Source organism: Eumetopias jubatus, unplaced genomic scaffold, assembly GCF_037043125.1.
Source record: "Eumetopias jubatus isolate StellerSeaLion01/CBP00866 unplaced genomic scaffold, mEumJub1_p1.0 scaffold_3, whole genome shotgun sequence".
Lineage (NCBI taxonomy): Eukaryota > Metazoa > Chordata > Mammalia > Carnivora > Otariidae > Eumetopias > Eumetopias jubatus.
Genome location: NW_028274809.1, coordinates 49,279,266 through 49,306,247, shown reverse-complemented (window position 1 = coordinate 49,306,247; position 26,982 = coordinate 49,279,266). Strand labels below are relative to the sequence as shown.

At 33.5% G+C, this 26,982-nt stretch overlaps 1 protein-coding gene across 1 annotated transcript in view; it reads left to right on the top strand.

The window, feature by feature from the left end:
* ZNF804A (zinc finger protein 804A) overlaps positions 1 to 26,982 on the top strand; it is a 280,523-nt gene that overhangs the window by 20,149 nt on the left and 233,392 nt on the right. The gene's annotated exons all lie outside the window — the stretch shown is intronic.

The window sequence follows — 26,982 nt, the reverse complement described above, 5'->3', positions numbered from 1 at the left end:
TATTAATAGCTTTAGTCTGTTTTTCATTATTTGCATCTTTACAGTATGTCATGAGATAGACAGTCTTCCTTTTGCCGTGAAGTACATCTTTCCTCACAGCATTAATTTATAGTTTTCTGATGGTATTCTTTTAAAATTCTGTTTGAATAATCATCAAAGATTAAGTCAAATTTGAACCTTACAATGTGCTGAGAGCACTATATCCAGACCTGGAAAAATGGGGCCTATTGAGATAAATGCTCTGCACCAGTAGGAACCTCAATTTTGCACTAAATATTAGTATAATACTTTAAATTTTATAAAATGTTGAATGAAAAACTTTCTTAACTCCTTTGATAGAATTCCATTCTATTTATTGAAAGTGATTCATATTATATACGCTTTGGGATATATCAAACTTTTATTTTCATTTTTATGTCAATTTTAATAATGCATAAATTTTAGTAATTAGCTATTGAGTTGTTTTCAGAAAATACTGATAATTTTATTTATTTTGTATTAAAACCAAATATAAAGTGCTTTATGTGAGTTAAGTTATAGGATATGTGCATTTATTCAAAAATATCTAGTAGGCGTCTGTTGTGTAGGCAGCTATTGTGGGGTAGGTGCTAGAAATGTAATAGTGAGCAAAAGCACACGTTTCCTGCCCTCATGAACCTTACGGTTTAGCAGGGGAGGTAGGTGTTAATCGCTAAGTGTTGCATTAGGTTGGTAGGGCTACCATAACACAGAACCACAATCTGGATGGTTTGAAATAACAGAAATTTATCCTTGTACAGTTTGGTGCTAGAAGTCAGAAATCCAGGTATTGGCCAGGCCATGCCCCACCTGAACCTTTGGGGGAGAGTCCTCTCTTGCCTCCTCTAGGTCCTAGTACCTTCAGGTGTTCCTTGGCTTGTGACAGCAGAAATCCAACCTCTGCCTTCCTCTTTGCATGTTATCTTCCTTTCTGTACCTGAATGTCTCTATATCTTCACATGACATTCTCCCTGTGTGTCACTGCTTCTTTTCTTATAGACACAGACCATTACTGGATTAAAAGCCCACCCTATTCCTATTGACTTTATCTTAACTAATTACACCTGCAAAGACCCAAATAAGGCCATTCTGAAATACTGAGGGTTAGAACTTCAACACATCTCTTTGGCAATACAGTTCAAGCCATAATAGGCATCATTGCAAGCTGTGTTATGTGTCATGAAGGAAAGGTACAACCAGAATGACAGCATGTACAGTGGGGAACAGATCTAGTGTGGAATGAAAGGAAGGCTGTGTAAATTTTAAGTAGGCAAAGGTGGCAGAAGGTGGGTTCAGCAGAGACAATGGAATGGGCTGTGCCTTTTGGAGAGAGGACACTTAGCATCTTTGAGAAACTGAAGGAAAGCCTAGACTAGAGATCTTAGAGTTGGTCAGAAATTGGTGGAGATGGGATTGTGCATAGGTCCAGAAAGTGCAAATTTTGTGTTTCCTTTGAAGGTGTACTGAACAAATGATCTGATTGCATTTTGAAAATATCACTGCAGCTCTTGGGAAATACGAGATGGGGAGGGTATAATGATGGATGCAGACATACCAGCTAAAGGTCAATTGTGGCAGTCTAAGCTAGACATGGCTTGGATTAAAACAATGTATTTGGAGACATGTGTACAGATTTAAGATACATTCACTAAACAAAATCCACAGGATATAGGAAAAATAGTATGCAGGGAAGGAAGTCAAAAATATGTGCCAAAAATGCTCTTAAATTACCCTCCTGTAGCACTGTACAAATGTGAGTACACTCACTGGCATAAGACGTAGTGATAGTAAATATTGTTAAAGTGTCTTTGGGCATGTTGAACATGGAATGCTTTTTACAAATATTTCAGGAACATAGATATATGGATTTAGAGGTCACAAATAAGGTCTGGATTAGGAGATATATTTTAATAGTCATTGGTCATTCTTGCCTCATTCCAGTTTCCTGTGCTTTCTCATCTCTACGTGAGGAGCAGACTTGGGATTTAGAAAGAATTCATGATGTGCACTGTATTGAACAATCTCTGGACACAAAGCTAGACTTTTATTTTTTAATGAAATAAGTTCCATCATCATTATAAGTTTTCAGCAGAAAAGATAATTCTTAAAACTTGGGAGTTTTAAGTTGACACTTTTTTTTCAGGTAATTTTTAAATTCATTATTTTTTCATTCCTTTTTATCTTAAATTCTAAAGGAGAAGACTTGATATCTATCCATGGACATTCTTTTTTTGCTGTGTCCGTTCAGATTACCAATGATATTCAAAAACAAATGCTCTTTGGGAGAGGCTTTTCAGGTCTGTGATACTAATTGTACATGAACAATACAAAAACACTGGAAACGAAAGAGCTGATGTATTTGTAGAGAATGTGTATGTGTGTGTGTGTGTGTGTGTGTGTGTGTATGTATTTGAAGATTAACTAAGAGTGAGTCACATTAAATTATTCTCCAGAGACTAATTTAAATAAATAAGCATAAAAGTAAATAAGGAAGGAAAAGGGCCTGGGAAACAGACTTGAAAGAAAATCTTTAGTAAATGAAATGTCATTCAATTACTGCCTGTAAAGTAAACTAGAAAATAGCCTTTGAAGGAGGGGTGCCCACATGACAAATATATGATGCTGCATTGAGAAACCAGGAATTGGAACAATCTGTTCCATCAATAGCAGCACTACACAAACTAAAAGCCATATGCTATTAAGCAGGCAAAAAAGTCATTCTCTTTATTTGCTGGAAAAGTTAGTAGTAGATACATGAGCAATGATCACTTTGTAGAGTACTCTTCTTTATTCTAGTCATGGAAGAGGTAACCAAAAATGTCTAAACATTATCAACTGTTTCTTAATTGAAATCCATATAATAGTGAGTATATGACATCCTCAAAATTCAAAAGTAAATGAAAAGTTAATATGTATAAAATATTAAGAGAATGAAATATTGGTGAGTTATGAGCCTGCATGAAAGAAAAAACAAACTCTCAAATATAAAGCAAACGGAGAAATATTCCCTACCTATATATCTTTTAATTTGGATAAAACTATCATATTTAGAAGAACAGTTAATAGGATTTGGAAAAAATCAGGAAATTATCCAGACTTCCCAAGTATTTTGTGCCATTCTACTAAATGCATATAGATTCCAAATAAGAACATGTCACATTTTCCATATTTCTTATGTTAGTTGTTCCAATAAACAATTTATGGACTTTTGTGTATTTCTTAGGATGAGATTAATGGTTATCAAAACCATGCCAATTGTTCATAAATGATACCTGCTAAATATTACAATAATACACATTTTTTTAAAGATGACATCCACACCCATCATTTAACACCAGTGGAAATCTATTGCATCTACAAGTATGATTGTCATTACAATGTCCATAGTCTTAAAAAAAAAAGAAACACACACACACAACACACCCCACATGTAATATGTGGTGAAAGTCAATAGCAATATTATGAGTGATGTTGTTTGGTGGATAGGTTAAATGCAAAGCATTACTCAGATTATAACATTCCACTGGGCCCCAAAGTTTAAGTAAAGAATCTGAGTTTAAAGGGAAAACATAATCAAGAGACATTTATAAGAACAGTATAAAGATATCAGTATGTTTATTTAGACAGTAAGTCAAAAGGGCTAAGGATTCTTAGATATGCTTGTCAGTTCCAAGAGTCTTACAGGCATTTTAGGTTTCCCCATAATTAATTGATAAGAATAGTTAAAATAATTTTGGCCCATTGATCCATTTGCAATTATCAGTAGATTAAAGCAATTTTGGCTCCCATTTTATTCAGCTGTTCTTTCATGTGATGTTGATTAAAAATACTATAAGAGCCGTTGTGCCTATGAGTTGTATGCTTCAAAGTGATGAAATTGGTAAATTGTATACTATGTTTATTTTGCCACAATAAAAAATAGGCCTAAAAGTACTATAAATCTATATTCTAGTTGTAAATACAATGCTTCTAACTTTCTGTGAAAGTTTCTCATCTCACTTGGATACAAATATAATCTTAGCTATCTAAATTCCAGTATTCCCATGAAAATATACATGCATGTCTGCATGTGAGGGGTGTAGTTAGTCTATATCATATTTTTTCAGACCACCAGCAATGAATATAAAAGACTGAGTTCATGTGCCAACTTGGATTACTTACAATCTGGAGAAGACACACACTTTCATACATTTTTTAATTATTCATAATGTAGATTCCAGGTTGTAACTAAAATATGGAACTCCATCTGTAGTGTTCTAACTTCTAGAATACTATAGTATATTTCTTTCTTTCCATGAGGGACCATTATACTTTTTCTTCCTGAACTAACTTCTAGACACCTATTTTCTTTTGTTTTAATTATGTAACATTCTTCATGAAAAGTTGGTCAACTGGGGCGCCTGGGTGTCTCAGATGGTTAAGTGTCTGCCTTTGGCTCAGGTCATGATCCCAGGGTCCTGGGATTGAGCCCCACATCTGGCTCCTGGCTCAGTGGGGAGCCTGCTTCTCCTTCTCCTTCTGCCTCTCCCCTTGCTCATGCTCTCTTTCTCTCTGTATCTCTGTTTCTCCAATGAATAAATAAAAAAATCTTAAAAAAAAGTTGGTCATCATTCAGAATTGATTTCTGTATAGTATTGACATTTATAAGTAGGAAGCATAGCAGCTGATTTGATTAATGATAAGTAATGCTGCATTATGAAGTTTGAAAATCTACCATTTTGGGAATGGGGTAGATGGATGGCAGGCAATCTGCTTCTGCATATTGGGTTTCAGTATTATATTGCTTTATAGCATTAAGTGATTGTTTCATCTGTGTTGGAAACGTTCTCCTATTGCTTCTAATTATTAAAACAAACAGGATACTTTGATTATATCAAAAAGGCACTCATGGTATCATCAGAACAATTCAGTCTTTCAGATGTCTGAATTTTTAATTCAAGAGCATCCAAATGGCAATGTTAAGGATCAAGCTGATAAGGGTGGGAGGGCAGACATCAGGCATAACAATAAGTGTGGGCTTTTTTTTTCTTTACTAAACACCTATGAGAAGAATATAATTTTACATTTTACATTTTATTGAAATGTTAGTTACCAGATTATAAAAAAAAATATTAAGGATTTACTGCTTTCCTATCTTTTTTTTTTTCCACAAAAATCCTATGTGTTAAAATTTTTTGGAAGATTATAGTCAACTTGAAACTTTACAATTACTATATAATGTGATATATTCAGACTGATAAGGAACAGACATTATCTGGATCTGTGTTATCAAAATAATCTGGAGAAATAACTTATTGTTTTTTATTACATAAAGATTAACACAACATAAATAAGTTGTTATTTATGATGAAAAATAGAAAGCACAGATGGATGGAAAGGTAGATAAATAGCTAGATGAAAAGATACAGTCTGGGGACACCTAGCAGGCTCAGGCATTACAGCATGCAACCCTTGATCTCGGGATTGTGAGTTTGAGTCCCTGGTTGGGTGTAGAGATTACTTAAAAATAAAATTTTTTTAAAAAGTTTAAAAAAAATGAAAGGTACAATTTTAAGGTGAACAGATTTTCATAAATTTGTTTCAAGCTATTTTAGCTTTTATAGTAGAGCGTTGAGTAGAATAAATTAATTTATATTACTTTAGCAGGTGTTATTAATTAGTGATATACTATTTCATCAATTTACTTTGAGCAATATTCTTAGTACTTATCATTAATATTATTCTAGAGATTAATTTAGATAAAAAATTTAAAGACAGCTTATTTTATTTGGATTTCATCCAGCTAAGTACCAACAGACAGCCTAACAATGAGGATTTCCTAATATGTAATATTTAGAAGGCAGGGTAATTTTCTATTCTTTTTGTTTGTAACCTAGCCCTGATTGTTGTGATTAAGTTGTATTTTGCAGTTTATCTTCAGTGGTGGATTTCCAGCAGCGTGGATGGTGTAAAACTGCTCATTTAATAAATTTCTACACACCATTCTGTTTTAAGCTCTATTAAAGACTGTACAGACAGAGAATTTACGCTTCTGGAATTTCTGAAGGTATTTTGGATACTCATTACCCAATAGAGGTTAAAATCTACATTTTCATCCTAAACTTAGGGAGCTTGGAAAACAGATTTTTCCATAGCCATAAGGAGATATAAACCTTTCACATAAATAATTGTTTCAGCACCTGAATTACATAGAAATAAAATACTTCCAAAGTTCAGAATATGTGCTCAACAGTAGGGCGTGATTGTATATCCACTCATGCTGTTCACTCTCTTTTTTTTTAAAGATTTTATTTATTTATTTTAGAGAGAAAGAGAGCACAAAGTGGGGGTGGGGAGGAGCAGGTGGAGAGGAACAAGCAGACTCCACACTGAGTGCGGAGCCCAATGTGGGACTTAATCCCACGACTCTGAGATCATGACCTGAGCCAAAATCAAGAGTTGGATTCTTAACTGACTGAGCCACCCTGGTGGCCCTCATGCTGTTCTCTTGACAGTTTTTGCAATGGTCACAAGTCCACAAGTGATGTCTTTATGACTGAAAATGGGAACATAACCCCTATCCTCTGTGTCTAATTACCTAAAGGTCGTGTTTTAAACAAATACACAATGTAGAATTAAGCTAGTATACTTTAAAAATATTTTGATGCAATGACATTATAATATTAATAGTAGTCATTTTCCTTTCCTTTGAAATGGTTATTTATACAAATGAACTGTTCAGTGTTGTAAAAATTAAGATGAAAATCAGCAGAAAAACAAGACATTCAAAGACATTCATGTATGTGCATTATGTAATATCAGAAAAAGAATTAAAACCCATTAACAATAAATGCATATGTCTTTATTAATAGATAAAATTATAGTACCTCAGGTGAGTCTTCACATTAAATTTCTCTCAATGTCTAATTCAGCCCTAACTACAATGATAAGTGTACAGTTAAACAAAATGCATGTTTTAAAATGGTGCTTAATACTAGCAATCTAGTGTGGTATAATGCCAATAGCAGGAGAAGGCTAAATAGGAAATTCATTAATTATGCTCTGTTTACCATTTTATTGTCAACTCTGATCATTAAGATCATCTATCTTGACTACTCTCATTAGTACATGAAAGTGAATCATAATACAATTGAATTTAATCAGCATATCAGAATTTCATATTTGTGCCTTTTCTAGAAATAATAAATATGTTGATTTATTGCTATCTAGAATGAAGATAATGTATATTTTATTTTAATTATATATATCTTTCAAATTAATTTGCTTTTGATAAACTTTGGTCATACAGAAACATTTTGTTATTTAAATATTTTGCATTTTTACTAAAATCTTTCACTTTTTCTTAACCAAATTGTATTATTTTTTCAGGGATCTTGCCTTTAAAGGAATTGGATCTACAACATGCCCATATTGAACCAGTCTAATAATTAGTGTGAGCTTGACATTTGTTGGATATTATTGAATGTATGAGCCAATATACCATATAAATCATGCATATATAAGAAAGGGAAATATGCTATTTATATAATTTATTTTAAGCATTGTGATTTCAAATTTGTTCTGATTATTAAACATTCTTAAAATTGTACAGGTGATGGGGCGCTTGGGTGGCTCAGTCATTAAGTGTCTGCCTTGGGCTCAGAGCATGATCCCAGGGTTCTGGGATTGAGCCCCACATCGGGCTCCCTGCTCAGCGGGAAGCCTGCTTCTCCCTCTCCCACTCCCCCTGCGTGTGTTCCCTCTCTCACTGTCTCTTTGTCAAAAAATAAATACAATCTTAAAAAAAAATTGTACAGGTGACTTGGAGAGATTAGGAATGGATTCATTATAGGAAGCTGTTAAAGTTAATGAGTTCACACCCCAAGTCTTGAGAACTGTCAGTCTTAGGATTCTTAATTCATTAAACCAACATTGTCCTGAAGTGACCTTCAAATTCCTAGAAGTGTTTAGAGAGAATTAAAACAGAGAAAGTTTCATTCAACATTTATTCAACATAGGTTCTGAGCTACTGCAAAAGCCTTATGTATAGCCAACCCGTATACACTTTGAAAATCTATTCTTCATTCCATAGTGAGAATGAACTTTAAAAAAAAAACACAAATATAATGATTTCAACACATGCCCATAACCATTTAGGAATGGCTTCACGGAACACATTACTTTTAGGGAAAAGTAAAAGTTTGTATAGCCATATGTAAATCGTTTTTCAGTACTAGAAATAGAATTATTTTTATCCTATTATTATTATTCTCGACTCTGACCACTCTGATCTGTTAACTCAAGATTTCTTCTTGTACTTAATAGCTTGACCTGTGACCAGTTTTTCTTTTCCTGAAATCTACTTTTTTTTTTAAGATTTATTTATTTATTTGAGAGAGAGAGAGAGAGAACAGGGGGGGAAGGGCAGAGGGAGAGGGAGAGAGAGAGAGAACTCTATCAGACTCCCTGCTGAGTGCAGAGCACAGAGCCCTACTTGGGGTTGGTTCCCACAACTCCGAGATCATGATCTGAGCCAAAACTAAGAGTCAGACCTTAATTGACTGAGCCACCCAGGCGCCCCCTGAAATATACTTTTAAAATTTACTTTAGTGAGTATCTTTGTGTGAAAAAGGTCTATTTTTCCCCATTTTAGGGAAAAGCATATTTATATTTCTATAACTCACAAGAATAATTTTGTTATGTAAAAATTTATTTGCAGTTATTTTTCTCATCATATTACAGATATTTTTCCAATGTCTCCTAACTGCTGTTGTTCCTAGTGACAGATCACTGGCCAGTTTAATTATTTTTCCTTTGAATTTGCTTTGTTTTCTTACTGGCTTTTTTTTTTTAAGATTTTATTTACTTGAGAGAGAGAGAATGAGCGGTGAGGAGGGGCAGAGGGAGAGAGGGAGAGAGAGAGAGAAAGAGAGACAGAGAGAGAAGCAGGCTCCCCATTGAGCAGGAAGCCCAAAGCGGGGCTCGATTCCAGGACCTGGAGATCATGACCTGAGCTGAAGGCAGTTAACCAACCTACTGAGCCACCCAGGTGCCCTCTTACTGGCTTTTCTTAACACATCTTTTTCCTCTGCTTTTCTGCTATTTCACTATGATATGTCTAGGTATGGATTTCTTAATAATTATCCTGATTGGGAATAAATGGGGTCCCAGATTTAATTAATATTTTTCAAGTTTTTTGGAAAATACTCAGCTATCATCTCTTTGAATGTTGCCTTGTGATCTTTCTTACTATTAATACCTTCCAGAGCTCTGTTTAGATTCCTGTCAAGCCTTCTCAGTTTCCTCCATGTAATGTAATCCCTCTGTATAGGTCTGGGCAGAAATATAAATATTTTGAGGGGTCATTCTTCCAGTTCACTGATTCTTTCATCAGTTTTATATAACCTACTACTACTTCACCTATCCATTCAAAAAAATCTAGTTATAATTTAAAGATGTAGAAATTGCATTTGGTTCTTTTTTCCTTTTTCAAATTTCTCTTTAGGAAAATATGTTATATTTGCTTTTATTAAATTTCTTTCTAAGAATTACAATAACTGAAATCTTTGCATGTCGATTTCTGCTCTTGTTTATGCTAGTTTTCATGCATGGTGCCTTTGTGTATGTGTGCGTGTGTTCATATGCATGTGTGTGAAGGTGTTTTTCTTTTCTTTGTTAATTTATTCCATGTTATAATGAGGTACCAATTTTCTTTTGAACTTTGTTTATAGGCATTCTTTATGTCCTAGATTAAGGGTGAGTTCATATGGTGTTTGCTTCTGCCCACCTAAATTAAGTTCTTTCAAATAAATTAGTTTTGGAGCATGTCTTATAAAGTGAATTTGGACTGTTTTTTAAAAAAAGCTCTATTGGGAATTTCTTGTTAGTTTCCATACCTTGGATGCATCCCATTATAGTTCCTGTCTTCTTCAATCTGTACATAGTGTCAAAGCTGTGGCTCAAGATCTTAGATTTTGTAGAAACACTCAGTGAGAATGCTGGCATTGGTACTTGCTTGTTTCCTTGGTCTCTAGTTTTCAGTTTTTTTGAGATCTCCAACGTCTTTATGTTCCTGGTAATTCATCGATGAATGTAAAATTGTTTCTTTTAAAAAAAAAATTTATCCACTGCACTATTCCTTAAGTTCCATATCAAAGTAATGAAATCTCTCCATTTGCAATGATGTGGATGGAGCTAGAGTGTATTATGTTAAGCGAAATAAGTCAGGAAGAGGAAGATAAATACTATATGATTTCACTCATATGTGGAATTCAAGAAACAAAACAGATGAACACATGGGAAGCGGGGGGGGGGGGAGAGAGAGAGAAACAAACCATAAGAGACTCTCTACAATAGGGAACAAACTGAAGACTGATGGAGGGAGGTGGGTGGGGGATGGGCTAGATGGGTGATGGGTATTAAGGAGGGCACTTGTATTGAGCTCTGGGTGTTAAATGTAAATCATTAAATTCTACTCCTGAAAACATTATTACACTGTATGTTAACTAACTCGAATTTAAATAAAAATTGGAAAAAAATTATCCAAACTTTTAGTTACCTCAGTTAGTAGTAATTAATATTAATCTCTAAATATATATTTTCTTATAAAATAAATTATCTTGTAACAAACTCTGCCATCTAAAACAGAGGAACATGTGAATTTGGAGAAACAATTTAAGCACTAACTTTTTGAAAATGGTCCTATATTTTATTCATTTTACTATAGTAACTTTGATTTCATGATTACTATGGCAACAAGATTCTTACAAAATTTAAAAACCTAAGTTACTAAAGCCACCCACAATAGGTGGTAGTCAACAGAAGAACCATTAAAAGTGTCCAAAAAATAGATTTCCAACTATTATAAAAAAATAAATAGCAAAACCAAAACAATTAGTCACATACTAAATTTTATAATTTTCACTATTTTTCCTATTGAACATATGTCTAGTTCATATGGGAAAAAATTAAAAGGGAATTATTTTAAAAAATCTTTGCCTTCCAATACGTACCAGTTCATTGAAAGTGACAGTTTATAATTTGTTAACCTAAGGATCTCACTTGCAAGAAATTTTCAAAAGAATTAAAAATATTAAACTTATGTGCATATAGTGTAGCATAGGTGTAGCATTAACTGTATGACCATACCTGAAAAAAAAAATCTGTATGTCAAGGGTATCATTAGGTGACTCTTATTACATCAAATTTAAAATATTAATTTAGCCATTAAAATCATGTGTGTAAAGAATGCATAACAACCTGAACAATTTTATAATATTAGTAATACAATGTTAAGGAGAGAGGGCAACATTTAAACATTTAAGTTTATATGCTTGCATATAAACTGATAGGAAGAAAACAAAAAAAAGTGAAAATGTTTATGTTGGTATGGTGACGTTGCATATGCTTTTAAAGCATGCTTCATGTATTATAATTCTGTTCTTATAATCAAGATAACCTTGATATAAGTTATGTCTAACTCAGGATAAAGTTAATCAAGATCTACTATTTTTTTAAAATAATATCCGTTTGCCATCTAGAACTGTAAACATCTGTTCCAAATTGGTTAGCTTACAGATTTTTGTGATAATGTAGCATAATTTGACATGTGGACCAGTTATTTCTAGAATAGGGTCTTCAGGGCAACTCATAAAATCAAATTTCCAAAATTAAAGGTCTAGGGAGAATTTCCTGCATTTCTCAAAGCTATATATGTAAACTTTATAATAAACTAGATTGGTGACTAAAAGGAATGAATTCAGGATACTGAAAGTTGTTAGATGGGTAAATAGAAAAACAGTTGCATAAAAATATACAACAAATACTTCAAAGTACAATTTCAATTTCATGTACCATTAGAAATGGAAAACCTAACTATATTAATCATGATTGCTATAAACTATCATAATATTAGCCAAAACTTCAATATTAAAAATAATAAATTTGACACATTAATTTCATTTTTTTAAGATTTTATTTATTTATTTGACAGAGAGAGACACAGCGAGAGAGGGAACACAAGCAAGGGGAGTGGGAGAGGGAGAAGCAGGCTTCCCTGCTGAGCAGGGAGCCCGATGTGGGGCTCGATCCCAGGACCCTGAGATCATGACCTGAGCCGAAGACAGACGCTTAACGACTGAGCCACCCAGGTGCCCTACAGCACATCAATTTCTAATCTGTTTGTTGATAACAATTGCATTGAATATTCTGAAACTGCTTCTTGGACTAAATATAAATGCCTTTATTGAATGTGCATGTTCTTCTGGGTGCAGAAAAAAAGAATATGAGAGGGGATGTAGTGCAATTATTTGTTCTAGTTTACTGCATATTATGTCCCTGGCCTTAAGCTGGGTGCTGTGGATACAAGAATGAATTATCTCTTAAGGGGCTTACAAGGAGAAAGCAGTCACAAAATATGAATGCTTGATCTGAAATCAATATATTTAAAAATAAGTGTTCAAGCAGTCTCTGGCTAATGACTGAAAGGCAGGGTTGGTCTTCCAGGATGCCCTGCAGTCTTTTTTAAGTCCCTTCTTTATTGCTTAATGGTGCTTTCATTCTCATTATTAACCATCAGGTTCTCTGCACTGCAGCAGGTTCCAATGAACTCGAGTTAAAATTTAAGTGACTGATCAGGACTGGTATGTTACATTCCTAAGGGATTTTCTACTTCTCCTACATTGACAATCTTTTACACCTAGACAAGATCCTGGAGATAATTTATTTCACTTTTATTCAGAAATTTGAAATCTACAGTCCAGAGACAGGCTGTGACCTGTGCAAGGTCATCAGCTACTAAGTCATACAGTGAGGACTGCTCCATTCTCCATTTGTTTAAGATTATTTATTTATTTATTTGACAGAGAAAGACACAGCAAGAGAGGGAACACAAGCAGGGGGAGTGGGAAAGGGAGAAGCAGGCTTTCCACTGAGCAGGGAGCCTGATGTGGGGCTCCATCTCAGGAACCTGGGATCATGACCCGGGCCGAAGGCAGACACCCAACCGACTGAGCCACCCAGGCACCCCCTCCATTCTCCATTTTAATGGGGGCAAGAAATCCAAGCTAGACACCTGCCCTGGTTATTTACAAGAAGCTTTTGATGCCAAATATTTTTCTCTAACCTTTTACTTCCTCAAAGGAACATTGTATAGAAATATAAGTAGGTCTAATACAGTGCTTTACGTGTTTTGTGGCTCCAGATTAAGAAGAGATTCAAAATTCTTTCATTTTGAAAGAATTGCTTTTAAATGCAATTCTACACAAAAGTAATATTAAAAGAAAATTTTAAATTATAAATACCCAAGGTTAGTTTGCTCATCTATCACTTGTAATGGAAGCTATGCAACTAATGATCCATTCATCATTTTGAAAATCTACTTCCAATGTATTAGGCTGCTAAATGCCTGGAGATCCAGGGAACAGGAGTGAGGCTATTGTATTAAAATAAAGTACTTTACAGTTGAAAAGTATGAAAAATAAACTCTTTTTTTTAAAGATTTTATTTATTTATTTGAGAGAGAGAATGAGATAGAGAGAGAGAGAGCATGAGAGGGGGGAGGGTCAGAGGGAGAAGCAGGCTCCCCGCTGAGCAGGGAGGCCGATGCGGGACTCGATCCCAGGACTCCAGGGTCATGACCTGAGCCAAAGGCAGTGGCTTAACCAACTGAGCGCCACCCAGGTGCCCCAAAAATAAACTCTAAAATTACCAAGAGCTGTTGTAGAAGTATAAATACATTCTTAAATATATAATACAGAAATGAAATAAACCATTTAAAAATAAATTTTAAAAATGTTTATTAAAATTGATCAAAACATGAAAAAAGAAGTATTACTTGGTATTTTTTACAGATTAGATTTAAAAAATATGTGATACAAGTTAAGAAATATTTTTAGTCTGGGAAAATATTCTAACAACTATATCACTGCTGAATTAAAGCATATTGACATTTGACATCTGTGTACATTTCTGGGTCTCTTTGAATTTAGTGTGTCTATAGGCAATAAAAACAAATTTTAACCCTTACCTAAGCAAAGCATGGATAGGAATCTACACCTCATTTCACCCTCCTATCCTGTAGCAACAACAAAACTATACTGGAAAACAAACATCGGGAATATATTCCTAACTAAATCTAAGGACTTTGGAGATACCCATTATTGCACTAGATTTCAATACTGTAAATTTGTTAAGGTGCACAATGTTATGCCTGCTTCATTAATATCATCCTAGGTAATAATACTAAAAGCCCCTGGCATAACATTTTTAACTATAATCGATTCTACATTTTTTAATGAGACTTATTTAATGCTAACTTTGGAAGTTTTTTCAATATATTTAACAATCAAGACAACACTGGCACTGATCAAATAAAGTATATTCAGGGAGCGTGTAACTTATGCTTGGTACATAATTAATATTAGGGTTGAAGGCAGAGATCTATCCACATTTTCCAGATGAATTAAATGGAATTTGGGAAACAATAATCGAATTATTAAATTGAAAAGTTGAGTTTTAATCTACAGATATGTTTTTTCCTTCCAAAAATAGATAATTTTGGTTTATGAAACATAAAGCACCAAAAAAAAAAAACACCCAAACCCATTTCCTTGTATTGAAATAAAGGCAGACACTATATTAACCTAGAAAGAACTTAACTTTATGAACCACTGAGGCGATACACTTGCATTTTCGAGAATGTGAATATGAAGTTATTTGCATCAAGTAAATAGATTTCTATGAGAAGGGGTAAAATATATAAACAGCTGACATATTGAAGCAGACATATAAAGTCAAATAAATTAAAGATGCAGAAGCTACCTAGTTGTCTTAGCAGCATTATTAAATAATAACAGAAAATCAGACTTGACAAAACCTTTAATATCCACACCGGTATTGGAAACTGGGTACTTTTACAAGGGGTTAATAGAAGATCATGATACGTTATTTGCTTTTTTCACAAGTAAATAAGGAAGTATATCAAAAATTTTAAATGTTCATACACTTTACCTCAGTAATTCTATTTGTAACAGATTTTGAGTAGTCATCTCCAATAAGGTATAAATATGACCTAGGTTTATATTTTCAATAAACGATTTCAACTATATTGTGCTAAATTACCCTTTACTTACCCTTAATGACTACTTTGGCAGATTCTACTACATTTGATTAACTTGTACTTATTACACTAAATACCATTTGGTTTTAATTGTCAATCTCATACTCAAATGAAATTTCCAAACTACCTTATATTCTCTTTCTTCACATTAGTGAATCCATTTAAATGGAGTAGGAGAAGGGAAAGGAAAGGAAAAGAGTTAAGTATCACTTTCCTTGTCTGGCTAGAGTTGTATAGCCTTTCAGTCATGTATGGAATCTTTTCAGTCTACCATTAACACCTAGGATGTCTCCATGCAGCAGATACAATTCTTGCAGTCTAAGCTAAGTATATAATCACAAATGTGCAAAAAATATTGGTATAAATTTACACATTTTAACATTTTTTTGTAAAAACAAAATAAGCAAAATAAATTAAGTAAGAACAATCTGAATGTTTAATATGAGGGGAAGAGTTGGAGTTAGTTAGCCTTATTTTAAAGCTAAACTTTGGAGTTACACCCCCATCCCCATCTGAATGAGCCCTATCTAAGCTCTAGGATGGATCCTGGCATGTATTCACATAACAGCCAAGCGTTTTTTAAAATTTGCAAAATTAAGATATTTTAAATGCAATTGGTTAAGACTATTGTTCCTTTTCAAATTCCTGAAAATATAAGTAGTATCTTAGTATATCTGACATTTCTTGTACTGTATAAAGTCTGATGGTTACAGGAAAAAAAATAACGTGGATGATCATCACTGTGATAGTGAAATGGACTGAGGAAACAGTGTATTTCCCAAATTTCAAATTCTTTAGTAAGTCTGTTTGTAGATCAAAAGTATAAATTGATTACAGAATTATGTAGTTAAATACAGTGTAGCAATAATGTAGTCATTTTAATTACTCTTTTGTGTTCCTTAATTTCTGATTACTTTTGTATATTTTAAAGAGTTATCAGTTACACTCAAATTCAGTTACAATAGAAGAGCCTCAGCCTTGTGGGAACTAACACTTAATCTTGTGGTAGACAGACTAACACCCCCCCACAGGTGTCCACATATTAATCCTTAAAACCTATGAATATATTAACTTATATGGGAAAAGTAACTTTGCATATGTCATTAAATTAATGATCTTCAGGTGGGGAGATTGTCCTAGAGTATCTAGGCAGGCCCCATGTGATCGCAAGGGTCCTTATAAGAAAAAGAAATAGGACAATTAGAGGCAGAGAAGGAGATGTGATGACAGAAGCTGATGTGAGAGAGGAGAGAGAGAGAGATTTGAAGATGCTGCACTGTTAGCTTTGAAGATGGAGATGAGGAATGCAGGAAGCCTGTATCCTCTAGAAGTAGGAGAATCTCTTTTCCTGCTAAGGAAATGGATTAGCCTCCAAATCTTTGGAAGTAACACAGCCCTGCCAACCATTTGATATGAGTTAAATAAGAACAGCTGAAGGCTTCTCACTTCCAGAATTTGTGAGGTAATAATTTGTGCTGTTTTAAGCAATTGAGTTTGTGGTATTTTGTTACAGCAGAATAGGAAATTAGTACAAACAGAAAGAAAATATTTGCAGTGTTTGTCAGCACTAAATTTTCATTTATTGTTTATGTTCTTCATTGAAAATATCCATGTTATTAAAAATTTTGTATTAGTAATTTTTATTGTTTTTCTTTAAAAAAAGGTATAAACATGAGACCTACAGAAAGTGGATTTTCCAGTTCATAGAAGAGTGGTTAAATTTTACACCATATTTTTCTTCTTTTGAAATAACTAAAGATAGTGTTCTGATCACCAAGTAGATAATTATTCTCAAAGAAAGTACTTTGGGAAAGACCTCGAGCTTTTGTAATTCATTTTTTTAAAACTGTATGTATCTGTTGGGAAGATAATATATACACATTCAACAAGACAGTTTCTTTTCTTTGACAATATAAGCACTTTTTCATCTAAAACAACTATGTATTGTCTAATGCTGAAAAGGATTTCCTATGGAAGTTTAGCAATTAAGTCAAGCCAGATGCTCCAGTTCAAAAATAAGGAATGTCATGGCAGTAACAATATAAGCCTGCCTACTTGTTTTTATTTAGAAGTCATTAAGCACTACAGCAAAGTAACTAGTCACCACTCTTCAAGGTACTATAATCACCTTGCATGGAGAGTCAAGTATGGAAAATAACACAATAATAATGAATCTTATATTTATATGGCAAAGGTATTAATAAAGAAAGCAAGTAAAACGTGTTCTTCACAATCTTACCCCTTATACTTTAGTAAATCTGGATTGGTTAATAAGTTGAGCATAATGGGTACTGATTAATTTGACAATTCAGTACCTCATTCCTAATGGCTGGAGTATTCTAACTGAATTAATTTATATATCATATTATCTTTATCAAAATGCCTAGAGTAAAAAGTGTGCAAGAGTTTTCTTACTGGAAATCCTAATGCTTTTTTATCCTCCTGCCCTGGAAAAAGTGTTTTATTTCTTTGTTTGCTTGCATGCTAGTTTTTTAAACACACCACGATCTTCAGTGGGTTATTTAAGGTCACAGACTTGCGTACATTTATTGAAATCGTTGATAGATAATGATATCATTACGGAAATAATAAGAAACATTATTAATCCTCAATTATTGTCTCTGATCAGAAATGAAAAAAAAGGAACACTTTGTTTCTGAATTTCCACTGTGTTTAAAAACATCAGAACTTCCAGATTTGGATTTTAAGTTATTTTGTCTTACTCATTTGGTTTTGTAATTCTAACATGGATTATTAAAGTTTGATGCAAGTAAAAATTATTTTTAATATTTCCAAGTAGCTCTTAATTTTTGTATATGTCTTTATTTTAAGGACTGAATAAATTATATAGAAGGAAAACAACTTGCTTTGGTGAACATTAGTTAAGACTGAAAAATTATAAATATCTTTATCCAAATGTTCATTAAGTCAATGCCTAAAATGGAATTTTATATTAATGGTTCTTTCATTAAAAACAAAACCAATACTGGGGCTGTTGGGTGGCTCAGTCCCTTAAGCGTCTACCTTTGGCTCAGGTCATGATCCAGGGTCCTGGGATCCAGCTCGCATAGCATTAGGGTCCCTGCTCAGTGGGGAGTCTGCTTCTCCTTCTGCCCCTCCCCCCTCTCGTGTACTCTCCCTCGCACACATGCTCTCTCTCACTGTCTCAAATGAATAATAAAATCTTTAAAACAAAACAAAACAACAAAAAACCCCAATACTATGCCAATAAAATACTCATTAATTTAAACTTTCTTTCCTCTGTGTGTGTTGTTCAACGTAATTTTTGACCATTGTACAATATAATTTAATACATATTCACTTTTCCATGTGAGCATACAGCATTATCTCTCACTTTATTAGTCCTTAAATTAGTTGCTCACTTTGAATTTACCATCCTTGTTAGTGATCATTATATTTATACTCAATCTACAAGTACGGCTTTCCGGCATAAAATTTCTAAGTTATTTCTACTAAGATTTTTCCGTGTTTTCTGTAAATATTTTGCTGACAACCTATGAAAAGCATTATTATGCATGGCTATATATTGGACATATAATAACATTATTTTAAGAATATCACACAAATATTCTGTATTAGTGTTTCTTCTCTGTTGAATACAGAAGCATGGACAAAGCACTAAGAGGAAACAGTATTTCTTTATGGAAGAATCTATTCATGCTCTCTGAAATCATGATTTCGACACATTATTTAGGTTATCTTTTCCCTATCTTCACTATTTCAATTCAGATTTTGCCACTGATGTTGGCAACATGAAAACAAAACAGAGCATTTATATGTAATCATCTTTATTTTAATGATAAAGAGCAAGAACTGAGGAGAAAGAGTTCCCTGTGGCCTGAAGGTTGTTAATCACGTTGATGGATGTTTAAGGTTATAGGACCACACTGCTCCAGCTCTGATTACTTGATCCCTAGGGAAACAGCCTAGAAGCAAGGACTCTCTAATAACAATACGTACTCTACGTATTCTAGTAACACACATATACTGGCCACATCTTGGTTTATAATACCATTTCCCACTAAAAGGAACTGGGAGACCTCAGAGAAATGACTAATTCCAGAGCTGGGTCAGGAAAAATCTGAGATGAGTCTGGAATATTTTATTATGAAAGAAAGTAACAAGGTGTTCAAAAAAGTGAGGGAGGGATGTGATAAAGACACAGGGGCCAGTTTGAAGAAACTCACACTGATTCAACCTGTGATAAACTGAACCTCAAAACAAAGGACAGTGTTGACAATAATGAATTAAAAACCATTAAAAAATGGGAATCCATGAGTCAGTGGGTGCCAAAATTCGCTACGCTTTGGAGTCACTTGAGGATTGTCAGAGTCTCACCTCCGGACATTCTGTTTTTATTGGTATAAGGTGTGAACAGAACATCAGATTTCTTTTTTTTTTCCTTAAAATTCACCATGCAATTATAAATAACTGGAAAAATAATAATATTTTTCTAGCATGTATGTTTTTTTTTAAATATTTGTTTTATAAGTAGGGGAATTTTAAGGTTTTTTTCTAGCTTTTGCTTTGATAAGATCAGGAAACTGGTATCATCAACATTTATATCATTTGGGGGCAAATTAGAACACTTTCTTATTCTGAAAAATGACTTATTCTAGGGTTTTTGCAATAGTATATTTTGTGTCAGGTTATAATGTTTAGAGGCTCCAGGGGATTGGAAGAAAACGGATGTACACAGTAATATGATACTGGGGGTTAAATAACTCACCTTTTTCCAGTTCTTTCTTTCCCCTCATTTGCCCTGTTATTTCTGGAACATAAGAGTCTTGAACTTTTAGTGTTCAAGGTGTTTTTTTACATCATGCATTTCAATGGAGCTAGTTTGGTACTTTAAAGGTCAATTTTATAAAAGATGATTCAATTCAAGTTAATTCCATTTTTTCACTTATGTTCTCTGATTTTTTTAACCTCTACCTGTTTTTACTAGGAATTATATCACATTATTTCCTATTTTAATTCTTTTTTTTTAAAGATTTTATTTATTTATTTGACAGAGAGAGAGATAGCGAGAGCAGGAACACAAGCAGGGGGAGTGGGAGAGGAAGGAGAAGCAGGCTTTTCGCAGAGCAGGGAGCCTGATGCAGGACTCATCCCAGGACCCTGGGATCATGACCTGGGCTGAAGGCAGATGCTTAACGACTGAGCCACCCAGGCGCCCTCCTATTTTAATCCTTAAACACTGAAATTATCTTGTGTATATGAAAGACTCAGAAAACTAGAGAGATCTTGAGATAAGAATGTGATATATATTTCAATTTTCTCTATCTCCCAACTAAGTGCGTGGGTTAGCACACAGCACAGGAAATGGGCTCAGGGCCTCTGTGTGTGTGTGTGTGTGTGTGTGTGTGTGTGTGTGTGTGTGTGTGTGTTTCCCCAATCATAATGATCACAATGAGAACTGTTCCAAAATAGCCTTTCCACTTCACCTATTCATTTTCTCTACTATTTTTTCAATATTCATTTCTGTATTCAATTCATTCAATGCTTCTAATTATGAAGGCGTTTTAATTACCAAAGTCCACACTTTTCATGACTATCAAAATTAAGTTAAGTACTTTGGACTATTAAGATGTTAGGAAACATCTTACATAAAAAATGGGGTTTATTTTCTAGGGTATTACTTTTTTTAGAAGTTATACTTCAGATACTTTAGATCAGAATAACTTTATTCCTAATATATACTTTGCTGTTTGAATTTAATGGCATTTCAAAATAATGTGTAAAATATTTTTAAATTGCTACTTAATGATGTAACCATGTGATTTCAGTCGTTTCTGAAACAGTATCAATTTCTTAACCTGCAAATTTTTCAAGTATGTCTTATTTCATTTTTAATTGCAGTGAATGGAGTTTAAAATTAAAATCTTTCAGAACTAGGGCATTTTTTTTTCACTTAAGAGACCAATTTTAATCTGCTGTAGGTGGTTCTTTTAGAACTCATGATAATTATATAGTAAATAAGGAAAAGATAAGATGTAAATTATTTCATGAAATATTTTCCCCAACCTTGGAAGATATTTTAGGCAGAAGGAAACTTAGTACTATGCTAAAAAATGCATAATGTTTACAATGATGACTTGATGCTCTCTGGGGAAAGAGGCTTAGGAGAATATTTCTAATAATGTCTGAATGATTATTTTAAAAACTTTTCCATATTTGCCAAAAAAGACAGTTTCTGTTTAAGGTTAACATTTTATTACTGTATTCCAAATATAAAAATGGAATGATGTAGTATTATCAGCTGAAATGAGTTATGGTCAGGTTTCTAATGTGCTAGTAATTTTGTTTTAAAGCAGGAATGGGAACAGTGCAGTAACTTAAAGTAGATTTATGTTGTAGCATTTCTACCTAGAATTAATATGTTATAAAATAGTCTGCAGGCATAATACATTCTTCTCTGTATTTTTAGAAAATAACATTTCTAATGGATTTCAGAATTATTGTGCTTAACAATAATTAAGCTATTTTGTTTGAACCAACCATTTTAATATAACCTTGAAAAAGGTGTGACCAATGTTTCTCTGGACACAGTGGTAGCCTGAGGGAGCAACAAAATCATAAAAGCAGGAATCAAACAAATTTTCTAATCTAGTACTCACACACACAAAAATAGACATCCTTCCCCCTTCATCCTACTTCATACCATTTTGTTCTGGACCCCCTGGGAAACTAAAGAATGGTGTCCTCCTTCACTAACACTTCCAGTGATGGTTGTGTGCGTTCTTAGGCAGGTAGGCTTGTGAATATTGGAAAGAGCCTGTTAAGGATTTCTCCTGTCTAGAATTGGCTGCATGGATGTCCTGCATCCTGCAGAACTTGCCACTGCTCCTGTGGCTATGTGCTAATTGTCTCCCCTCTGGCAGTCACATGTTCTCTGATGCTTTCTGTGCAGCTATGTAGAGATGTTCAGTTTGCTCAGGTCTCCCAGGGATTTTGACAGTGCAGCTTTTCCATCTGACTTAGTATTTATTCCAGCCCCTCCAACTCATGGATTTGAACAGTGAAGGTATGATTAGAGAACAGTCCGAATGACAGACATGGTGCTTCAAAAGTCATTCTTATCAGATGGGAAGCAGACTTAGTATGTGGATCAAGTTTGCATTATGGTTCATTGTCTACTTATGACGCAGCAGTCATATACAAAATTGGGGGGGTCCTATTCTGGGTCCTCGGTTCATGGATACTTAAGAATGAGTGGTTTATGAAATAAGTTAGATCTTTGAATGTTTTTGATCATTTCCTGGATATTCTTGAAAGTCAGTACAACTTCAAAATTGGGAATTCCTAACAATTTCCATCAGATTTTAGTCACATTTATGCAATGGTTGAGGGTATAAATTTGATTATAATAGAGAACCAAATATAATTATAACCAAATTTATGTAATATAGAACTTATTAGATTCAATATATATAACCTTAGTTGACTTTTTTAAATGTGTTACCACTAAATGTGGCTCATAAAAACCACCATTTCCAATGTTCTGCCTCCATTTTTCTCATTATTTTGTGAGGAGAAAGAATGGATATTTCAAAGGCACAAAAATGATGGATATTTCTATCTTCCTCTCATCATTGCTGCTTACTGTCCACCATTCATATTCCCAAAGGCCGTGTGTTCACATTTACCTTCCCTTAGTCTTCCTCATGAGTCCTTAATGACAGCAAAGTAAACTCAGAAAAAGATTTAATTGTAGTCACCTAATTCTCCCTCAGAGTTATAGTTTATACTGCTTGAATATGGACCTTCTTAAAATAGGAATCTCAATTGTAGCCTGAGTGATACGACAGTAGAATCATTACTTAATTTTTATATTTCAAAAGGTGTTTCTCTTTAATAAATTTTGTTTCTTGACAGGATATTTCTTCATTATAATCAAATGTTTAAATGTTACTAAAGTACTGATAGACCAAAGGAAATCTTTTATGATGCTGTTTGAAAAACTTATGTTACATAAAATGGGCTTTAAAAAAACCTGAGGAATGATGAATAATAATGTCACCTGCATTACTTAACTTGGAAGATTGCACTTTTAATGTGCACATTTTTATGGTTAAGTTAATTAGAAGATGAAGTGCTTTGAGGAAAATAAAATTCACATAATTGCAACCCATCTTCTCTGTTCTCCAAACAGTAAAACATCTGGATATGTTCATGGTACTGAGTTGTATGTGTGAAAAGTGTACTGCTTATCATTTCCTCAAGAGGAGATGATTTAAATAGCACCCCCGATTCCTGTCTTTCCCAACCTAAAAAGTTTTACACCTGAAACTCATGTGTCTTCCATTTTTCACTCTGACGATGAGAACTAAGTCCAGCATCTGTGATATGGCCTACAAAGTCTCCAGTGATTTGGAAAGTACTTATCTCTTTAGCTCCACTTTTTTCTTCCCCTAGCTTCATACTTTATCTTATCAGGTTTTAATCATATTTTGTATAAATTTACAGGAAGTAATATATAACCCCATCCTTGGCGGGCCCTCAAGGAACCCCCAAGGCTGAGGAGATTGAGTCATCTATTCTTGAAGAGTAACCTAACCCTAAAGTAGTATGACATTTCTCTAACACTCTGTGGTGAAGGACCTTTGGGAAGCTCTGAACCATAAGTCTTTGTAGGACAACACTCTTTGTAGTTCTTCGTGAACTTCATATTGTTCTTTTCCTTCACACACTTGTTTATGTTGTTCTTTCTCATTGAAACACATGTTCACCATCTTTATCTTTACCTATTAGCTAAATATCTTTTAAGACTCAGCCCAGGTATCACTTTCTCTAGGAAGTTGTTTTTTTAAACTTTGAAGATTCATGAGATGAACTTCCTCAGTAACAGCAAAGTACACTTTGTAAAATTCTGCCACTATTCTTAATACACAGTTTTCTGATTCTTCAATTTTCTTGCTCCATTGCATGTTGATATTCTTGAGTCCTGAGTGTTCAATTTACTATTAGATTTCTCACAACTAATGCAGTTATCAAGGAATGGCTTTTAACTGAATGGATGAAAAAACAAGATGGGAGATATGTTACAAATAATAAGTCAGACTTGACATATTTTAAAATTCATCTGCATTTTAAATACTGAATTTGTTAGATTTTCATTTTGGGGGAGGATAGGAAAGTAGAGATCAGGGTAAATGAGTAAGCATATAAGTTTGGGCCCGTTAAGTTCATAGATCCGAACGCAAATATGGGTTAAAATACAACCAAATGAACACAATTCTAGAAAATGAACATCATTAACATTTTTATGAAAATGGTAAGAGATGGTAGCCTTTATTTCTTATTTCATTATTAAAATGTTACACTTTTACACAAAGTGCTTTGGTTCCGGGTTTCTAACTTTTTTTAGTGATTTATCAGGTGACTTCATTGTGAATTCTATAAATATTTAAAAAGAGATAGTACACACATCACATGATTTCTTTCATAATATAAAGGGGGAAGAAATGCTTCTCAACTTATTTTAGGTAGCCAGTGTTTCCCTGATACCAAATTAGGCAAAAACAGTTTGAGAAAACTATAGACCAGTATCTCTCATGAACATAGATACAAACATTATTACCAAATGTTAGCAGTTGAATACATCAACAAATTAAAAATGATATGTAATGATCACATCATGACCCTGTGGGGTTTATCATAGGAATGTAAGATTGGTTAACAAATAAAAATCATTTAATTCATTTTACTAGAATAAGGGAGAAAAAAACATTTTACCATCATAATAGATTTAGAAAAAGGTTTGGACAAAGGACAAGATTAATTTATGATAATGGCTCTAAACAACTAGAAGGGGAATTCCCCATCCTGAAAAAAGAAACCTATGAACAATCCACAATTAATATCAGACTTAAGATGAAAGACTGATTTATTTTCCCCTAAGTTTGGGAATAAAATGAGAATGTCCACTCTTACTACTTTTATTCAGTATTGTACTACTTGGTAATATAAAAAGTAAACAACAGGTAGATGGAACAGGGGGCAGAGATCTCAAAACATTATGCTGACAAAAGCATTTAGATGCAAAGTATAATCTATACTGACTGAAAGCAGATCAGTTGTTGCTTGTGGCCAGGGATGGAACTGACCAGGAAGAGAAACCAAGGAACTTTTTTGGAGTTTTTTTACATTTTAGATTTTGATTGGTCACTATCTAGCAGGTGTATACATTTGTCAAAACTCATAGATATGTATGCTTAAAATTAGTGTCTCTCATATGTAAATTATACCTCAAAATGCTTATTTTAAAAAAGAATATGCATTGTTTTATTATGGTATAAAAATACATATATGCTCAAAGATACCACTGTATTTAATAAGAGATAATTTCTTTTTTTGTAACAGATTATTTCTGAAAGAGTATACCCAATTATTCCTTAAATATTAAGAATTTGTAATTCTGCCATGACTACTTCCAGCATGTATCTTATCTTTATAATATTTTTATGTTACATTTTCTAGATTTTAATTTCTACATAATGCAGTGAGTGAGAATGTTTTCCTTCATCAAAGAGATAAGCTCTTTATGGTGGGTTTTCTGCCTTTGTTGATCGCCTAGGATTAGAAATAAAATATTCCATATTAATGTAAATTTGATCTTTTACCCCAGCAAATTTGCAGAACACTGACAGAATAAATCAAAATCACAGTTCCCTCTGACTGATCTCATAATCTGAGATGTCCTCTCCTTTAATTCTTAATGTCTGCTTGTCTTCAACACACACACACACACACACACACACACACACACACACACAATATGCTTCCCTCTTACATGGCTAGGGATTCTCTTCCTGTGCAGAAAGGCCCCCAACAACCTACCTACAACCTACAAATTACAATGCTTGCTGGCACTGCTGTTTTTTCTTGATACTATATATGATTCCATACTTGTGTTTTGTTTTTTTTTACTGATTTTTTTATGGTATTAAATTTTTTAATGGGTTCTCTAACTTCATTATTTACTAAGAGAAACAATGTGTCCTTTTATTTGTTCTTAGTTTGTTCTAAATCTGTCCTCAAGTGGCCATCATTTAACATTCTTGCCCTATATTCAAAGCCTTTCTATTCCATTCCTTTTACTTTCCTTTTAATGGATATTCTCTTATTTATTGAATCTTAGACATCTAGCTGAGGGTTTATTACTATTCTTTATGATAAGAAGATGATGCTTCATATTTGCTTTCAAATACACTTTTTAAAGTTCAAGGTTTGCTTGGCTCTTTACAGCAATGACTTCTTAAAAATAAACTATAGTAGTTTTCAAACTGCATCACTTAAAATATAACAGGAAAAAGAACCATGGAAATCAGATAATACATTTACTTCCTTCCCCCTCTTTTCTGTTTTCTTTTTTCCTTCTTTCTACATTATCTGCGTAGGCATATGGCAACCAGTTGCTCAGTGAGCCAAGTTTTGTTAGTGACTCTGGCAATATCCCCAGCTCATTCTTCCTACCACCCCAGTCCTATACACACAACTTGGGCATAACAATTATAGAAGCTCCTGTGTGCCAAAGATGGAAGAAATCTGAAGAGCTCACACCTGAGAGCGCACTCTCGATTCTTATTCCTATATTCTTATAAATCTAAATTCTTTGTGTGTTAAAATCAAGATCTTTTAGAATGACGGCCTTCAGATTTTCTTGATATGATCATGAATGATGGTGTGATATAGTTAAGAGAATTTACATTTTCTGGTATTAATTTAATGTAATATAAAAGCAATTATACTTCTGTTTGATTGATTTACTACTTCTTTAGTCAGCACCATATTTATCTAGAATGGTAAAACTAGATGAAAAATTGTAGACACAGAACTCTACA